A 12,169-nucleotide genomic window follows, 5' to 3' on the forward strand; every position below is an offset into this window, starting at 1 on the left:
GAATGGGTGACGCTTCGGGTGGAGACCCTTCTTCAGACTAATTGTAAACCATTTACCTCAGTTACCATCACAAAAGCCAGTGCTTGCATCTGTGACTTAATGCCATTTCAGAACTGTGGATATGACAAAAACTGGGTAGAAGGGTTTTAAACATGGAGCCACAACAAATTTTGAAACTGATGTGGAAGGAAACAAACATGTATGAGGACTTTAGAAAGGAAAAAAATCCAGTTTGCGAGATATAATGTCAGTGGTTATTTTGAGGAGATACTTGAGATCAGCAGATTTGAAGGGAAGGAGAATAGTTAAACAGAAAGATTTGATGAGAATCTTGGGTAATGAAGGAGTCAGGAAGTGAATCTAAGCAATGAGCAGAATCGGTATAAGGGAGCAGAAGGTGGGTCTTGGATAGAAGACATGAGGCAGAGAGGAAATTAATAAGTGTGTAAATTCAGGGCAGGGCCAGATGGGTTTGATCCATTGAGGGCAGGAAGGAAAAGCTGAATGACTAGTTTCAGTCACTGTGAATGACATAATTGTGTAGGCTTTGGAGGTATGAGAAATTGGGATATCAGAATTTTAGAGAGTTTATTGGATTTCAGGATGATTCTGGTCGAGTGAACAGTTTTGTGAGAAGAGATCAAGGCATCCACAGTACTTTGTGGTCCACCCAGATCAAGTGAAGAAGAAGTAAACATTTGTTTGTTATAAACAATGAAGTCTGAGTCAGAAGTCGTTCAGAGAGATTGATTGAGATTTCTCTGGAACACAGGGCTTTGGGTTTAAAAGGAGGAATATAGAAATCAATAAAGAAAGATACATGGAAGTGATTGCTTTAATGGTCATGTGCATGATTACAACATAGATGCCACATTAGATGGCAATGTAGGATGTTGCTGACAGTATGGATAAGCTGCTTTTTGTATGGTGGGAGAAATCGTTAGGAATTTTCTAACAATCTCGCAAACTAAACTTGTCATGTCCTGTTTACAAATGTGTTTATAACAGTTCTTATGTAAAAAATTGTGACCTTTAGACCTGGGTGTTTTCAATAAACAGCACACTTAATTTGAAAACAAACTTTTATTTTACTGTGGACATGATAAATAGAATGTAACTTCACAGTGACAACAAAACGGACGTGCTTACTCTGTATTACTTAAAACATTTTTTAACTCGGAGGTAATCAGGATGCTTTAGGAACTTGCTTCAGCAGCCGTGGGCATGCTTCAAATGTAAATTACTCCAAATACATTCTCAGTAAATTCCAGCCAATTGCAGTCCACACTTACGTGCAGCTGATTATATCTGCAAATATCAGATAGTGCAAAGGATTAAGTTTGAGAGACGGAAAGAACAAGAGTTTACACTGGAACCGCAAAATGCTGGTTTCTTAAGGCAATGTTGATTGTGTTTTAAAGTTAATGCAAACATGATGCATTATTATTTAACTCTGAGAAGCGTGGGTGCTGTGCTACTTCATAGAAACAAAAGATGAATGTATTTGTAGGGGTGTCAGTCTTCTACACTTCCCTTTCTAAGCCATGGAAGATTGGCAATTTGCCCAATGTGGTGGTGCATGCAAATATTGACAGAACACTGTGGCATTTGTTATACCCCACTTAGACAGCAAGTTATTAAAGGTCCGAGGGAAGAATTTGGACACTGTTTCTTTCCAGCACTGGCTTGGGAGTTTCCACAAAATTTATAGGCAGCAGATTCTTTTTATTAAGCTACAGATTCAGCGATGGATTTAAGTAAGTCAATGCTATTTACCGGATCTTTTTTTTTACGTGGTTCTAAAACAAAGCTTGTAATAATTGGCCGAATTAAAGTGTTTGTGTCCAAGTTAAATGAAAACATGTCATTCAGACATATTAAATACAACTTGACCAATTGCTGATATCTTTGCGTGTTGAACAGCTGAAGAGAATTTGATAAGATAAACAGATTAGTGAAAAAATAACTCAGCTCATCCAATATTATTGTCGTATTTTAACTCTAGATTTTGCCTTGAAATTTTAGCTATGGATAAAGCCATTAGTTGTGAACCAGCATCTCTCACTGTCTGTTGAGGGACAAAATAATTGTTAAGGTCAGGAGAATGATTAGCTGCCATTGTATGACAAAGTGAGTCAAGCTTCTTTTTTCCTTTGTACTCTCAGCTTTCTCGCTTGCCTCTGGTGCAGATTGGTTTGGGGGGTTTTGGGAGTAAGATCCCAAGTAATCTGCATTTGGCAATTGCATAAATGCAGCAAAATGCTGTCGATGCTGTTAGTTGGATGTAAAAAGATGAAAGGCTGGATTTGTACAAGATATCAGGCAGCAATTACAGAGAGAAATTGTTAACATTTGAAATTACTTTGCATCAAAACTGGACGATGAAAACGAAATTACAGGGTTAAAGTATATAGAGAAGAAGGAAGAGAGGCAAGTTGAGGAAAGAAATAAAGGAATGTTTTGTGAAATGGTACAGTGAAAACCATTTCGTAATGGCACAAGTAAAAAAACTAAAGATGATATAAATGTAAGCAGTACAATCATTACAAAGAACTGTGACTGATGAAACAAAAGCCTTTATTGCATTTTTCTAGTTTTGCTTTCTCTGTCACTTTGCTCTTAAAATACTTTTGTTCGTACTAATCTTTCCGTTGTTTTTTTTTCTACCTTGCTGAAGGAATCCCCTTCATCATGGTTTTCTTATTGGGTCCTTAACCATGCCAATTTCATTTCTCCTGTTTCTGCACTTATTATTTATCCTTCTTTCCACAAACTATTGGGTTCTCTTTATCCTCAATGGATCTTCCATGGTTTTCCCTTCCTCTCCTTTCTGTATCCCTTTTGTGACACCTTCAATTATTCCCCAATCACTCCCATGTGTGATCTGTTCCTCAAGACTATGTCTCTCAAGACTCAAGAGTTAGATAGAGCTCTTAATGATAGGGGTTATGGGGAGAGGGCACTGATTGTGGATGATCAGCCAATATCACATTGAATGGTGGCTTGAAGGGCCGAATGGCTTACTCCTGCACCTATTGTCTATTGTCTTTTCTTTCTGTAATACTTTACCATGCAGAACACCTTTCGCATCCTTGGTTCCCACTATCCAGGGGAAGAGATACTCTGGTCAGGTGTAATAGTCAGAAAATCATTGGTCTTGGAATGAAGAGCTGGTGAGGAGTAGTTTCAATGCTGATGTGATGGAGGTAGATGATGTCTGGCCAGGTGGGTTTAGGGTAAATAAGGAATTGACCCCAGGTGAAGTTTCAAGTCCAGCATTGCACTCAGAAACCGAGGTTGTCCCAGCACTGCTCCAAGAACAACTCTCAGAACAACATTGTTTAAATTCCATTCTATTATTAAAAGGTAATAGCCGGATGTATAGAAATTAGTAAGCCAAGCAGAGTCTATGTGATTTTGTGAAAGGTAATGATGTTTGAAAAATTTTGTTAGAGTTCTTTGTGAATTTAACAAACGTGATGGATAAAGAATTATTAATTGTATAATAATAATAATAATACATTTTATTTATATAGCGCTTTTCATATACTCAAAGACGCTTTACAGAGATTTTGAGAACATAGGGAAATTAATAAATAGATAAATAAGTAAATAAATAAATGAACAGAGAAAGGAGACAGTAGGTGAGGTGACCTTCAGTGGTTGAAGGCAGTACTGAACAGGTGAGACTTCAGCGATGTTTTGAATGTGGTGAGTGTGGGGGAGTCTCTAACGGTTTGGGGTAGTGAGTTCCATAGGGTGGGAGCAGCGATGGAGAAAGCCCTGTCCCCCCAGGATCTGAGTTTAGTCCGGATGTGGGGGGATATGAGATTGGCAGCGGCAGAGCGGAGGGTGCAGGTGGGAGTGTGCCTGTGGAGGAGGTCGGTCAGGTAGGATGGGGCCAGGTTATGGAGGGCTTTGTAGGTTATGAGGAGGATTTTGTACTGGATTCTCTGGGGGATGGGGAGCCAGTGGAGTTTATAAAGGACGGGGGTGATATGGTCACGGATCGAGGTGTGTGTGAGTAGACGGGCAGCGGAGTTTTGAATGTATTGAAGTTTATTGATGATTTTTGAGGGTGCGCCATAGAGGAGGCTGTTGCAGTAGTCCAGACGGGAGGTGATGAAGGCGTGGATGAGGGTTTCTGCAGCTGTGGAGGAGAGGGATGGACGGAGACGGGCAATGTTTTTGAGGTGGAAGAAGGCTGTCTTTGTGATGTGTTTGATGTGTTTGTCGAAGGAGAGGGTTTGATCAAGGATGATTCCAAGATTCCGGATGTGAGGTGAGGTAGATACTGGGAGACCATCAATGTTGAGGATGAAGTTTTGGGTGGATTTGGTGAGCATTTTTGGACCAATGATGATGATTTCAGATTTGTTGCAATTGAGTTTGAGGAAGTTTGATTGAAGCCAAGATTTTATTTCAGTAATGCAGTTTGTCAGTTTGTATCATGCTTAGATTCCCAGAAGGCATGTGATAAGGTGCCAGATAAAAGGATTACTGTTCAAAATAAGAGTGCACAGGGTTGTGGATGATATATTGGCATGGATAGGAGATTGTTTAATTAACAGAAAACAAATAATTACATGAAATGTGTTATTTTTCAGATTGGCAATCAGTAGCAAGTGATTGTCATAGGCATCAGTGCTGGGGCCTCAACAATTTATAACCTTTTGTTGATGACATGAAGGCATTGAGTATGCTGTAGCCAAAATTGCTGCTGATGCAATTAGCAAGTTATGAGGGGGATAAAATAAGCTCCAAACGGTATGGAATGGGTATGATGTAAGAAGCTTCCAACTGAAGAATAATGTGGGAAAATGTGAGGTTTTTCACCTTGGAAGGAAGAAAGGGATAAAAACACAACTAATTATTTACAAAGAGTGAAATGACAAAATGTTGAGATGCAATTTTGGGGTTTCGGTACATGAAACCCAACAGAGAGCATGCAGACTCAGTAAGTAATTAGAAAGGTGCATGGAATGATTGCAAGAGGCATCACAAGAGGTACTTGGATAGGACAGGTTTAGAGGGATATGGGCCAAATGCAGGTAGAGGGCACTAGTGTAGATGGAACATGTTGGCCAGTGTGGGGAAGTTGGGCCGAAGGGCCTGTTTCCATGCTGCAAGATGCTATGACTCTATCTCAGAGGAATGAGGGCTATAACTATGTGAGTCATATGTGACTTTACAGAGCAGAGACTATACTTGGATTACAGCCAAATCTTTGGTCTTCATAAAAAGACACAAAGTGCTGGAGTAAGTCATTGGTCTCTGGACAACATGGATAAGTGACGTTTTCAGTTGGAACTCTTCTTCAGAATTCAGTATTGAGGTTTCCTGATGCAAGGGGAGAGCTGTAGAACCCATGAGCGTCCATCCACGTGTTGCAGTTGGAGCCAGCAGCGTGGAGACCTCCGGCTTGGAACTGGGCCTGGTCTTCGTATTGCATTGAAGGCAATATGGAGCATGTTGATTCAGTGATTGTGGTGATTCTGCTTCTGATGTACAAATTAGCTTAGAGTCGTAGGACACAGAAACAGGCTATTTGGCTCACCATGTACATGCCAAGTCCCTATCTTATTCAAGTTTATTGATGTATACAGAAATACCAAATGGCACAAATGCACTGAAAAATCTTCCTAGCAGCAGCATCACGGAGACAAACACATAAAAAATAAATTATACAGAATTATATATAAATCACACTTAAAATTCTGAAAGAAAGACTGTTTAAAAAAAAAGATATTATTTGCAAAAGTATAATAATTTAAAAAAGTCCATAATAGTGCAAAAATTGTACTGCAGTGTTCTGCATTGAGGTGGGATTAGGGTTGTGTAGGTTAGTTCAACGACCTGGTGGTTGTGGGAAAGTAGCTATTCCTGAACTTGATGTGGGACTTCAGACTTCTGTACTGTCTGCCTGATGGTAGCAGTGAGAAGAGGGCATGGCCCAATGGTGGGCATCTTTGATGATAGTCTTCATTACATAGTGTCGCAGGTTGATGCTTTCCAAATTTGATTGCATTTTTGGGGAGACAAGGGTGATAGGTGAGGTTAGGGGAGTGGATATTGTTTTCATGGATTTCAGTAAGGAATTTCATAAATTTCCTCGTGACAGGCTGGACCAGAAGATTAAGATGAACGGGATGCGCAGAGACTTGGTCTCTTGGATTCTGTATTGGCTTGTGGCAGAAAGGTATTAATCTGGCTGGAGGTCTGTGAATAATGGAGTCCCTCAAGGATCTGTGCTGGGACCTCTGTTTGTGATATAAGTTGTGATATGAACAACTTAGACATAAATGTAAATGGGTGGGTTAGTAAGTTTGTAGACAATAGCAACATTGGTGGAGTTACAGACAGTGAGGAAGGTTGTCAAGGTATACAGTGGGATATAGATCAGCTACAGAAATGGGAGGAGAAATGGCAATCAGAACCAATCAAAGCAAACAGTGAGATGTTTGCACTTTGTGAGGTTGAATGTAAGGAGAAAATATACATTAATGGCAAGTTTTTAAACAGAGGGATCTTGGGGTCCAACTCCAGAACTCCCTGGACTAGCTGTTTTCACCTTTATGAGAGGGTGGATAAACTTAGATTGTTTTCTCTGGAGCATTGGAGGCTGAGGGGAGACCTGATAGAAGTAAAGAAAATTATGAGAGGCATTGTTAGGGGAGATAGTCAGAACCTTTTCCCCATGGCGGAACTATCAAAGACTAGCGGACATAGCTTTAAGGTGGCAGGTGCAAAGTTTAAAGGAAATGTGCGGGGCAAGTTTCTTTATGCTGAGAATGGTGGGTGCTTAGAATATGGTGTCAGGTGTCATGGTGGAGCCAGACATGATAGTGACATTTAAGAGGCTTTTAGATAGACAAATGGATATGCAGCAAATTGAGGGACGTGCATGACGTGCAGGCAGAGGAGATTAATTTAACTTGGCATCGTGTTTAGCATGGACACTGGGCTGAAGGCTCTGTTCCTGTGTTGTACTGTTCTATGTTTTGTGAATGAACGAAGTCTTGTGCAGTCATGAGAAAGAGGTGATTGTGAATCAGAAGTTCATTTTAAACATTGTTCAATAACAGCCAATGGAAAATAAAAGTCAATGGAAACGAGACTTTGTGGATGTGTAAAACTACAATTTAGTTGCCAATTTTACACTGGTGTAAAGTAGACTGCTGGCTCACCATCATTCATTTGATATAAGTGTCAGAGAGGCTGCTGATTCTCTTTCAACCGTATTCTCGTGTGGTAAGGAGGAACTCAGGGGGTGAGGTAGCATCTGCGAAGGGAAATGGATCGTTGATGTTTTGGGTCAAGTCTCTTCACCTAGGCTGAAAGAGTCGAGGGGAAATAGCCAATAAAATAAGCTGGGGGGAAGGTGGGACAAGAGCTCGCAAGCGAAAAGTGGATACAGGTGAGCAGGAGATGCTTGGCAAATAACAGTCAGATGGAGGAGGGAAAGGTTGAAGTAGCAACAGGTGCTGGGAGATGAAAAGTGGAGAACAAAAGGCCGCAGTTTCTGGAATCAGATAGGAAAGAAAGGTGGCGAATGGAACTGAATGACGGAGTGGTGGCAGATGGGAACAACAGAGGAAGGGAAGGGTTGAGCAGTGGGAGGGGATCTAATAGGAGGAGAATGTGTGTGGAGGGGGATAGGAAACATGGTGGGTTGGCTGGTATGGTGGGAAGGGGATGTGTGAGAGAGGACTTGCATAGATAGGAGAAGAGAAAGAGACAGAGTGGGTGTAGATGACCTGAAATTGTACACAGGTGATCAGCAAAGCAGTTAACAAGTCTGCATTTTGTCTCACCGATGTAAAGGAATCACACTGAGAGCACTGAATGCTGTACCTGTAATGTGGTTGGAGGAGGTGCAGGTGAATCTGTCTCTCACCTGTTTACATCCATGCATGGAGATGAGAGAGGAATTAGGGTCTTAACCAAAACATCGACTGTGCAGATGCTATCTGACCTTTGAGTTCCTCCTGCTACTATCATTTTTGTTGTTGTTGAAGATTCCAGCATGTGCAGTCTCTTGTGCTTTTCCAGTAGGGTAAAGTCAACTGTTGATGTATTATTTAATATTTCATATTGGTATAAAACAGACTGCTGATTCAGTATTGACTGTCCTTTACAAGTCCACATGCAACACCCTGGCACTTTGACATAGGTTTAAGGTGAAGGTGAAATGATTTAATAGGAATCTGAGGGGTATCTTTTTCACACAAAAGGTGGTGGATGTATGGAACAAGCTGCCAGAGGAGGTAGTTGAGGCAGGAATATCCCAACACTTAAGAAGCATTTAGACAGGTACATCAATAGGACAGGTTTGAAGGGATATGGTCCAAATGCTGGCAGGTACGAGTAGTGTAGCTGGGACATGTTGGCCGGTGTGGGCAAGTTGGGCTGAAGGGCCTGTTTCCACACTATCACTCTATGACTATATCCTGTATAGCAGTGAGTAGAGCTACTGCCTCACAGCAACTACCTGGGTTCAGCCCTGATTTCCAGTGCGGTCTCCTGGAGATTTCCTCCAGGTGCACTAGTTTCCTCCCACTTACTGAAGATGCGTGGATTGGTAAGTTCACTGGCCACTGTAAATTGCCCCGAGTGTGGATGAAGGGCAGAAACTTGAGGGAACTATGGTAATGCAAGAAGAATAAAAAATAGGATTAATATAGAGATGGAGCTGCATTATATTTTAAACCCATTCCCCTTCCCCTTCCCATTCCCGGTCTGTCCTGGGCATTTTCCATCGACGTGTTGAGACAAAATTCAAAGTTAAAGAACAACACCTCAGCAGACTGGATAGTCTACATCTCAGTGGAATGAATGAGAAACCTAACAATTTGGGATAACTCACACCCCCCTTTGTTCTTTCCTTCTTCTTCTGATTGAACTAGGGTCTCTTGCACCTGGCATACCCACTCACCCACACATTATACCCTCTGGGTCACCCATCCCCTTCCTCAACTGGTTCCATCTGCTCATCACCCCTCCCTAGTCTGGTTCCACTATCACCTTGCCTCCATATTGGATTCCAGCAACTTCAGCCTCATGTATCTCCACTTTCCAGCCTCTTTTACTATCTCCACCCTCCCATTCCCCCCACCTGGCAACATTTATCTCCTCTTTATTTCCTTCTTCGCTCCTCCTCATCTACATCTGCCTATCACCCCTCAGCCACTGTCTCCCAGCCTTCCCCCTTCCCCCCTCCCCCCATCCTTCTCCATTTGTCAGTCATGACCCTCTTCATTTGATTCTACCTGCCAGCTCCTGCCTTACCCCTCCTTCTCACCTTTTTATATAGGCTATCTTCCCTCTATATTCTCATTCCTAATGCAGGGCCATGACTCAAAATGTCAACTATCTTTCTACCTCCACAGATGCTACCTGACCCACTGAATTCCTTCAGCATTGTTTTGGCACAGAAGAGGAGTTAAGGCCATATATTTTAGCTCCGATCATATTAGAAGGTGGGGTGTGCTTGCGGGGCTTGGTGGCTTATTCCTGCTCTTATATTCTTGTGTTCGTGTGATGGGCAATAAATGCTGACCTTGCATGTGACACCCAAATTTTGAAAATAAATATGAAATTAGTAGTGTTATTCCACCATATTGGTAGAATGATAGCTTTGGGCGATTAAATGGTCTTGCATTGACTTTGCAAGTTCAATGCTAGACCATTGTTATGCTATAAATCATTTTTTGTCCCATGGTTCAAAGCAAAGGTTAGTTATGCTAAATCAATATTCTAAACACTGGTATGATGTTTTAAGTTGTACCTTTACAATTCTGTCACAGACTTTAATGTGAAGGATAGAGTGAAACCATGTTGTATTGATTAATTTATAAATGAATTACAAATTGCTGACAAGGCAACTGCTTGTGCAACATCTTGATGTAGAAATATTTTGAACCATGGAATTTGACTGTGTAATTCCCATTTTCTCACTTCAGTGGTCATATGAAAGGTGAAAAGCAGAAATTAATTATTTGGAGACAATATAAATGTATTTCACTACTGCTTTCTATCTCCTGGTGATGAATTACAGTTTGGCATTAGTACAGATCAGCCATCTTGATTTTAAAAGGAAAAGTATACTTGCTTGCAATTCCTAAAAGGATCCAATTCTATTTGGAAATCCCTCAATTTGGACAAGGAATGTCTTCACTTCATTTTTGTTCCAACCCCATTCATATTAAGACTGATTCACTGCAGCTCTTGCTATGCTGTGGTACAGTCTCATACAGAATTTTAAAAATTGTGTTGATGTTGCTTCCCACCCTATTCATAGAAATATGCCTGTCAATAACACTGTGGTATGGTATCCATAGTCCAAAACTTAATTCCCAGTAACCTCACGTTGGTCGCATTATGCTGGCGCCAAAAATGCCAGCATTAATATCAGTGGGTGTCTGAATAAAATGCCACAATGTGCTGTGAAAATAAATATTGCGACTCTTTACAGAAAAAGTGGAACATTTCAGAAGATACTCCAACAAAATGTCTTGAGTAAAAAAATATTACAGCTTACATACTGTATATGCATTAAAGGACACCTTTGTAAAAAGAAATGGCATCGTAATGACAGTATTTTTCCATCATTTCTGAAACTCTTTTCAGAAAGTATGGTGGCAGACTGCAGGAATTCACTCCAGAACATCAGTTAAAATATAATAACTCCAGTGCCAGCTATATCTGCATTCACTGCTCTTTTTAATAATTAATTTATTGTAAGGTACACACAAACTGACTTAGGACAAGGTAGAAGCAATGGTTTTTGAATAAATAATTCATTTAAACATGAATGTATTCTGAAGGGGGATTGATGGGTTTGATAATAAGAGGCTATTTCTAGTTGGCGAATCTAGAACTGGGGTCAGAGTCTCATAATCATAGAGTCATAGAGTGATACAGTGTGGGAACAGGCCCTTTAGCCCAACTTGTCCACACTGGCCAACATGTCCCAGCTACACTAGTCCCACCTGCCCGGGTTTGATCCATATTCCTCCAAACCTGTCCTACCCATGTACTTGTCGAACGGTGTCTTAAATGTTGAGATAGTTCCTGCCTCAACTACCTCCTCTGGCAGCTTGTTCCATATACCCACCATCCTTTGTGTGAAAAACTTACCCCTCAGATTCGTATTAAATCTTTTCCCCTTCACCTTAAACCTATGTCCTCTGGTCCTTGAATCACCTACTCTGCGCAAGAGACTCATTGCATCTACACGATCTATTCCTCTAATGATTTTATACTGTGTAAGGGTTTTGTTATTTAGGACTGAGAAAAGGAGATATTTCTTTTTATAAAAGAATTAAGAATAATGGAGTCAAGAATTTTATAAAAGAATCAAGAATCTTTGGAATTCTGTCCTTTGATAATTGCAGTTTCTCAATCAATTCAAGCCTAGGACATTGTATTTGGACATAGAAAGAATCAAAGGACAATAGACAATAGGTGCAGGAGTAGGCCATTCGGCCCTTCGAGCCAGCACCGCCATTCAATGTGATCATGGCTGATCATTCCCAATCAGTACCCCGTTCCTGCCTTCTCCCCATACCCCCTCACTCCGCTATCCTTAAGAGCTCTATCTAACTCTCTCTTGAAAACACTCAGAGAATTGGCCTCCACCACCTTCATTTGCATTATCTGGGAACATGCTTCCATTATTTGCTGTTCCATTTAGTTTGGTTGTAGTAATATGTTGTGCACATTAGTTTAGTTTAGAGATACAGCGTGGAAACAGGCCCTTCGGCCCATCGAATCCGCACTGACTAGTGATCCCCGAACACTAACACCTTTTTGTACATACTAGGGACAATTTACATTTAAACTAAGCTCTACATCTTTAGAGTGTGAGAGGAAACCGAAGACCTCGGAGAAAACCCAGGCTGCCATGGGAAGAATGTACAAATTCCGTACAGACAGCACCCATAGTCGGGATCGAATCCGGGTCTCTGGTGCTGCAAGCATTGTAAGGCAGCAACTCTACCGCTGCACCACATATTGTGTGCTGTATTTGTAAAGTAACAAAGCAGGTGCATTTGTGTAGAAAAGGACAATCAAAATATATTGGATATGGAACTGAAGACTTGGTGAATACAGGCTTAATTTGCATTTATCCAAAGTTAGCTATTTAATGAGAACATGCGAGGAAGAA

General features: G+C 40.9%; 1 protein-coding gene across 1 annotated transcript in view; it reads left to right on the forward strand.

The window, feature by feature from the left end:
- Positions 1 to 1,726: 1,726 nt before the first annotated feature.
- Positions 1,727 to 12,169, forward strand: part of nckap5l (NCK-associated protein 5-like) — a 542,250-nt gene continuing 531,807 nt past the window's right edge. The window contains exon 1 of the mRNA XM_078403437.1: positions 1,727 to 1,757. The gene's annotated coding sequence lies outside the window, so the exon portion shown is untranslated. The remainder of the gene's footprint in view (positions 1,758 to 12,169) is intronic.

The sequence above is a fragment of the Rhinoraja longicauda genome, chromosome 8, assembly GCF_053455715.1.
Source record: "Rhinoraja longicauda isolate Sanriku21f chromosome 8, sRhiLon1.1, whole genome shotgun sequence".
Lineage (NCBI taxonomy): Eukaryota > Metazoa > Chordata > Chondrichthyes > Rajiformes > Arhynchobatidae > Rhinoraja > Rhinoraja longicauda.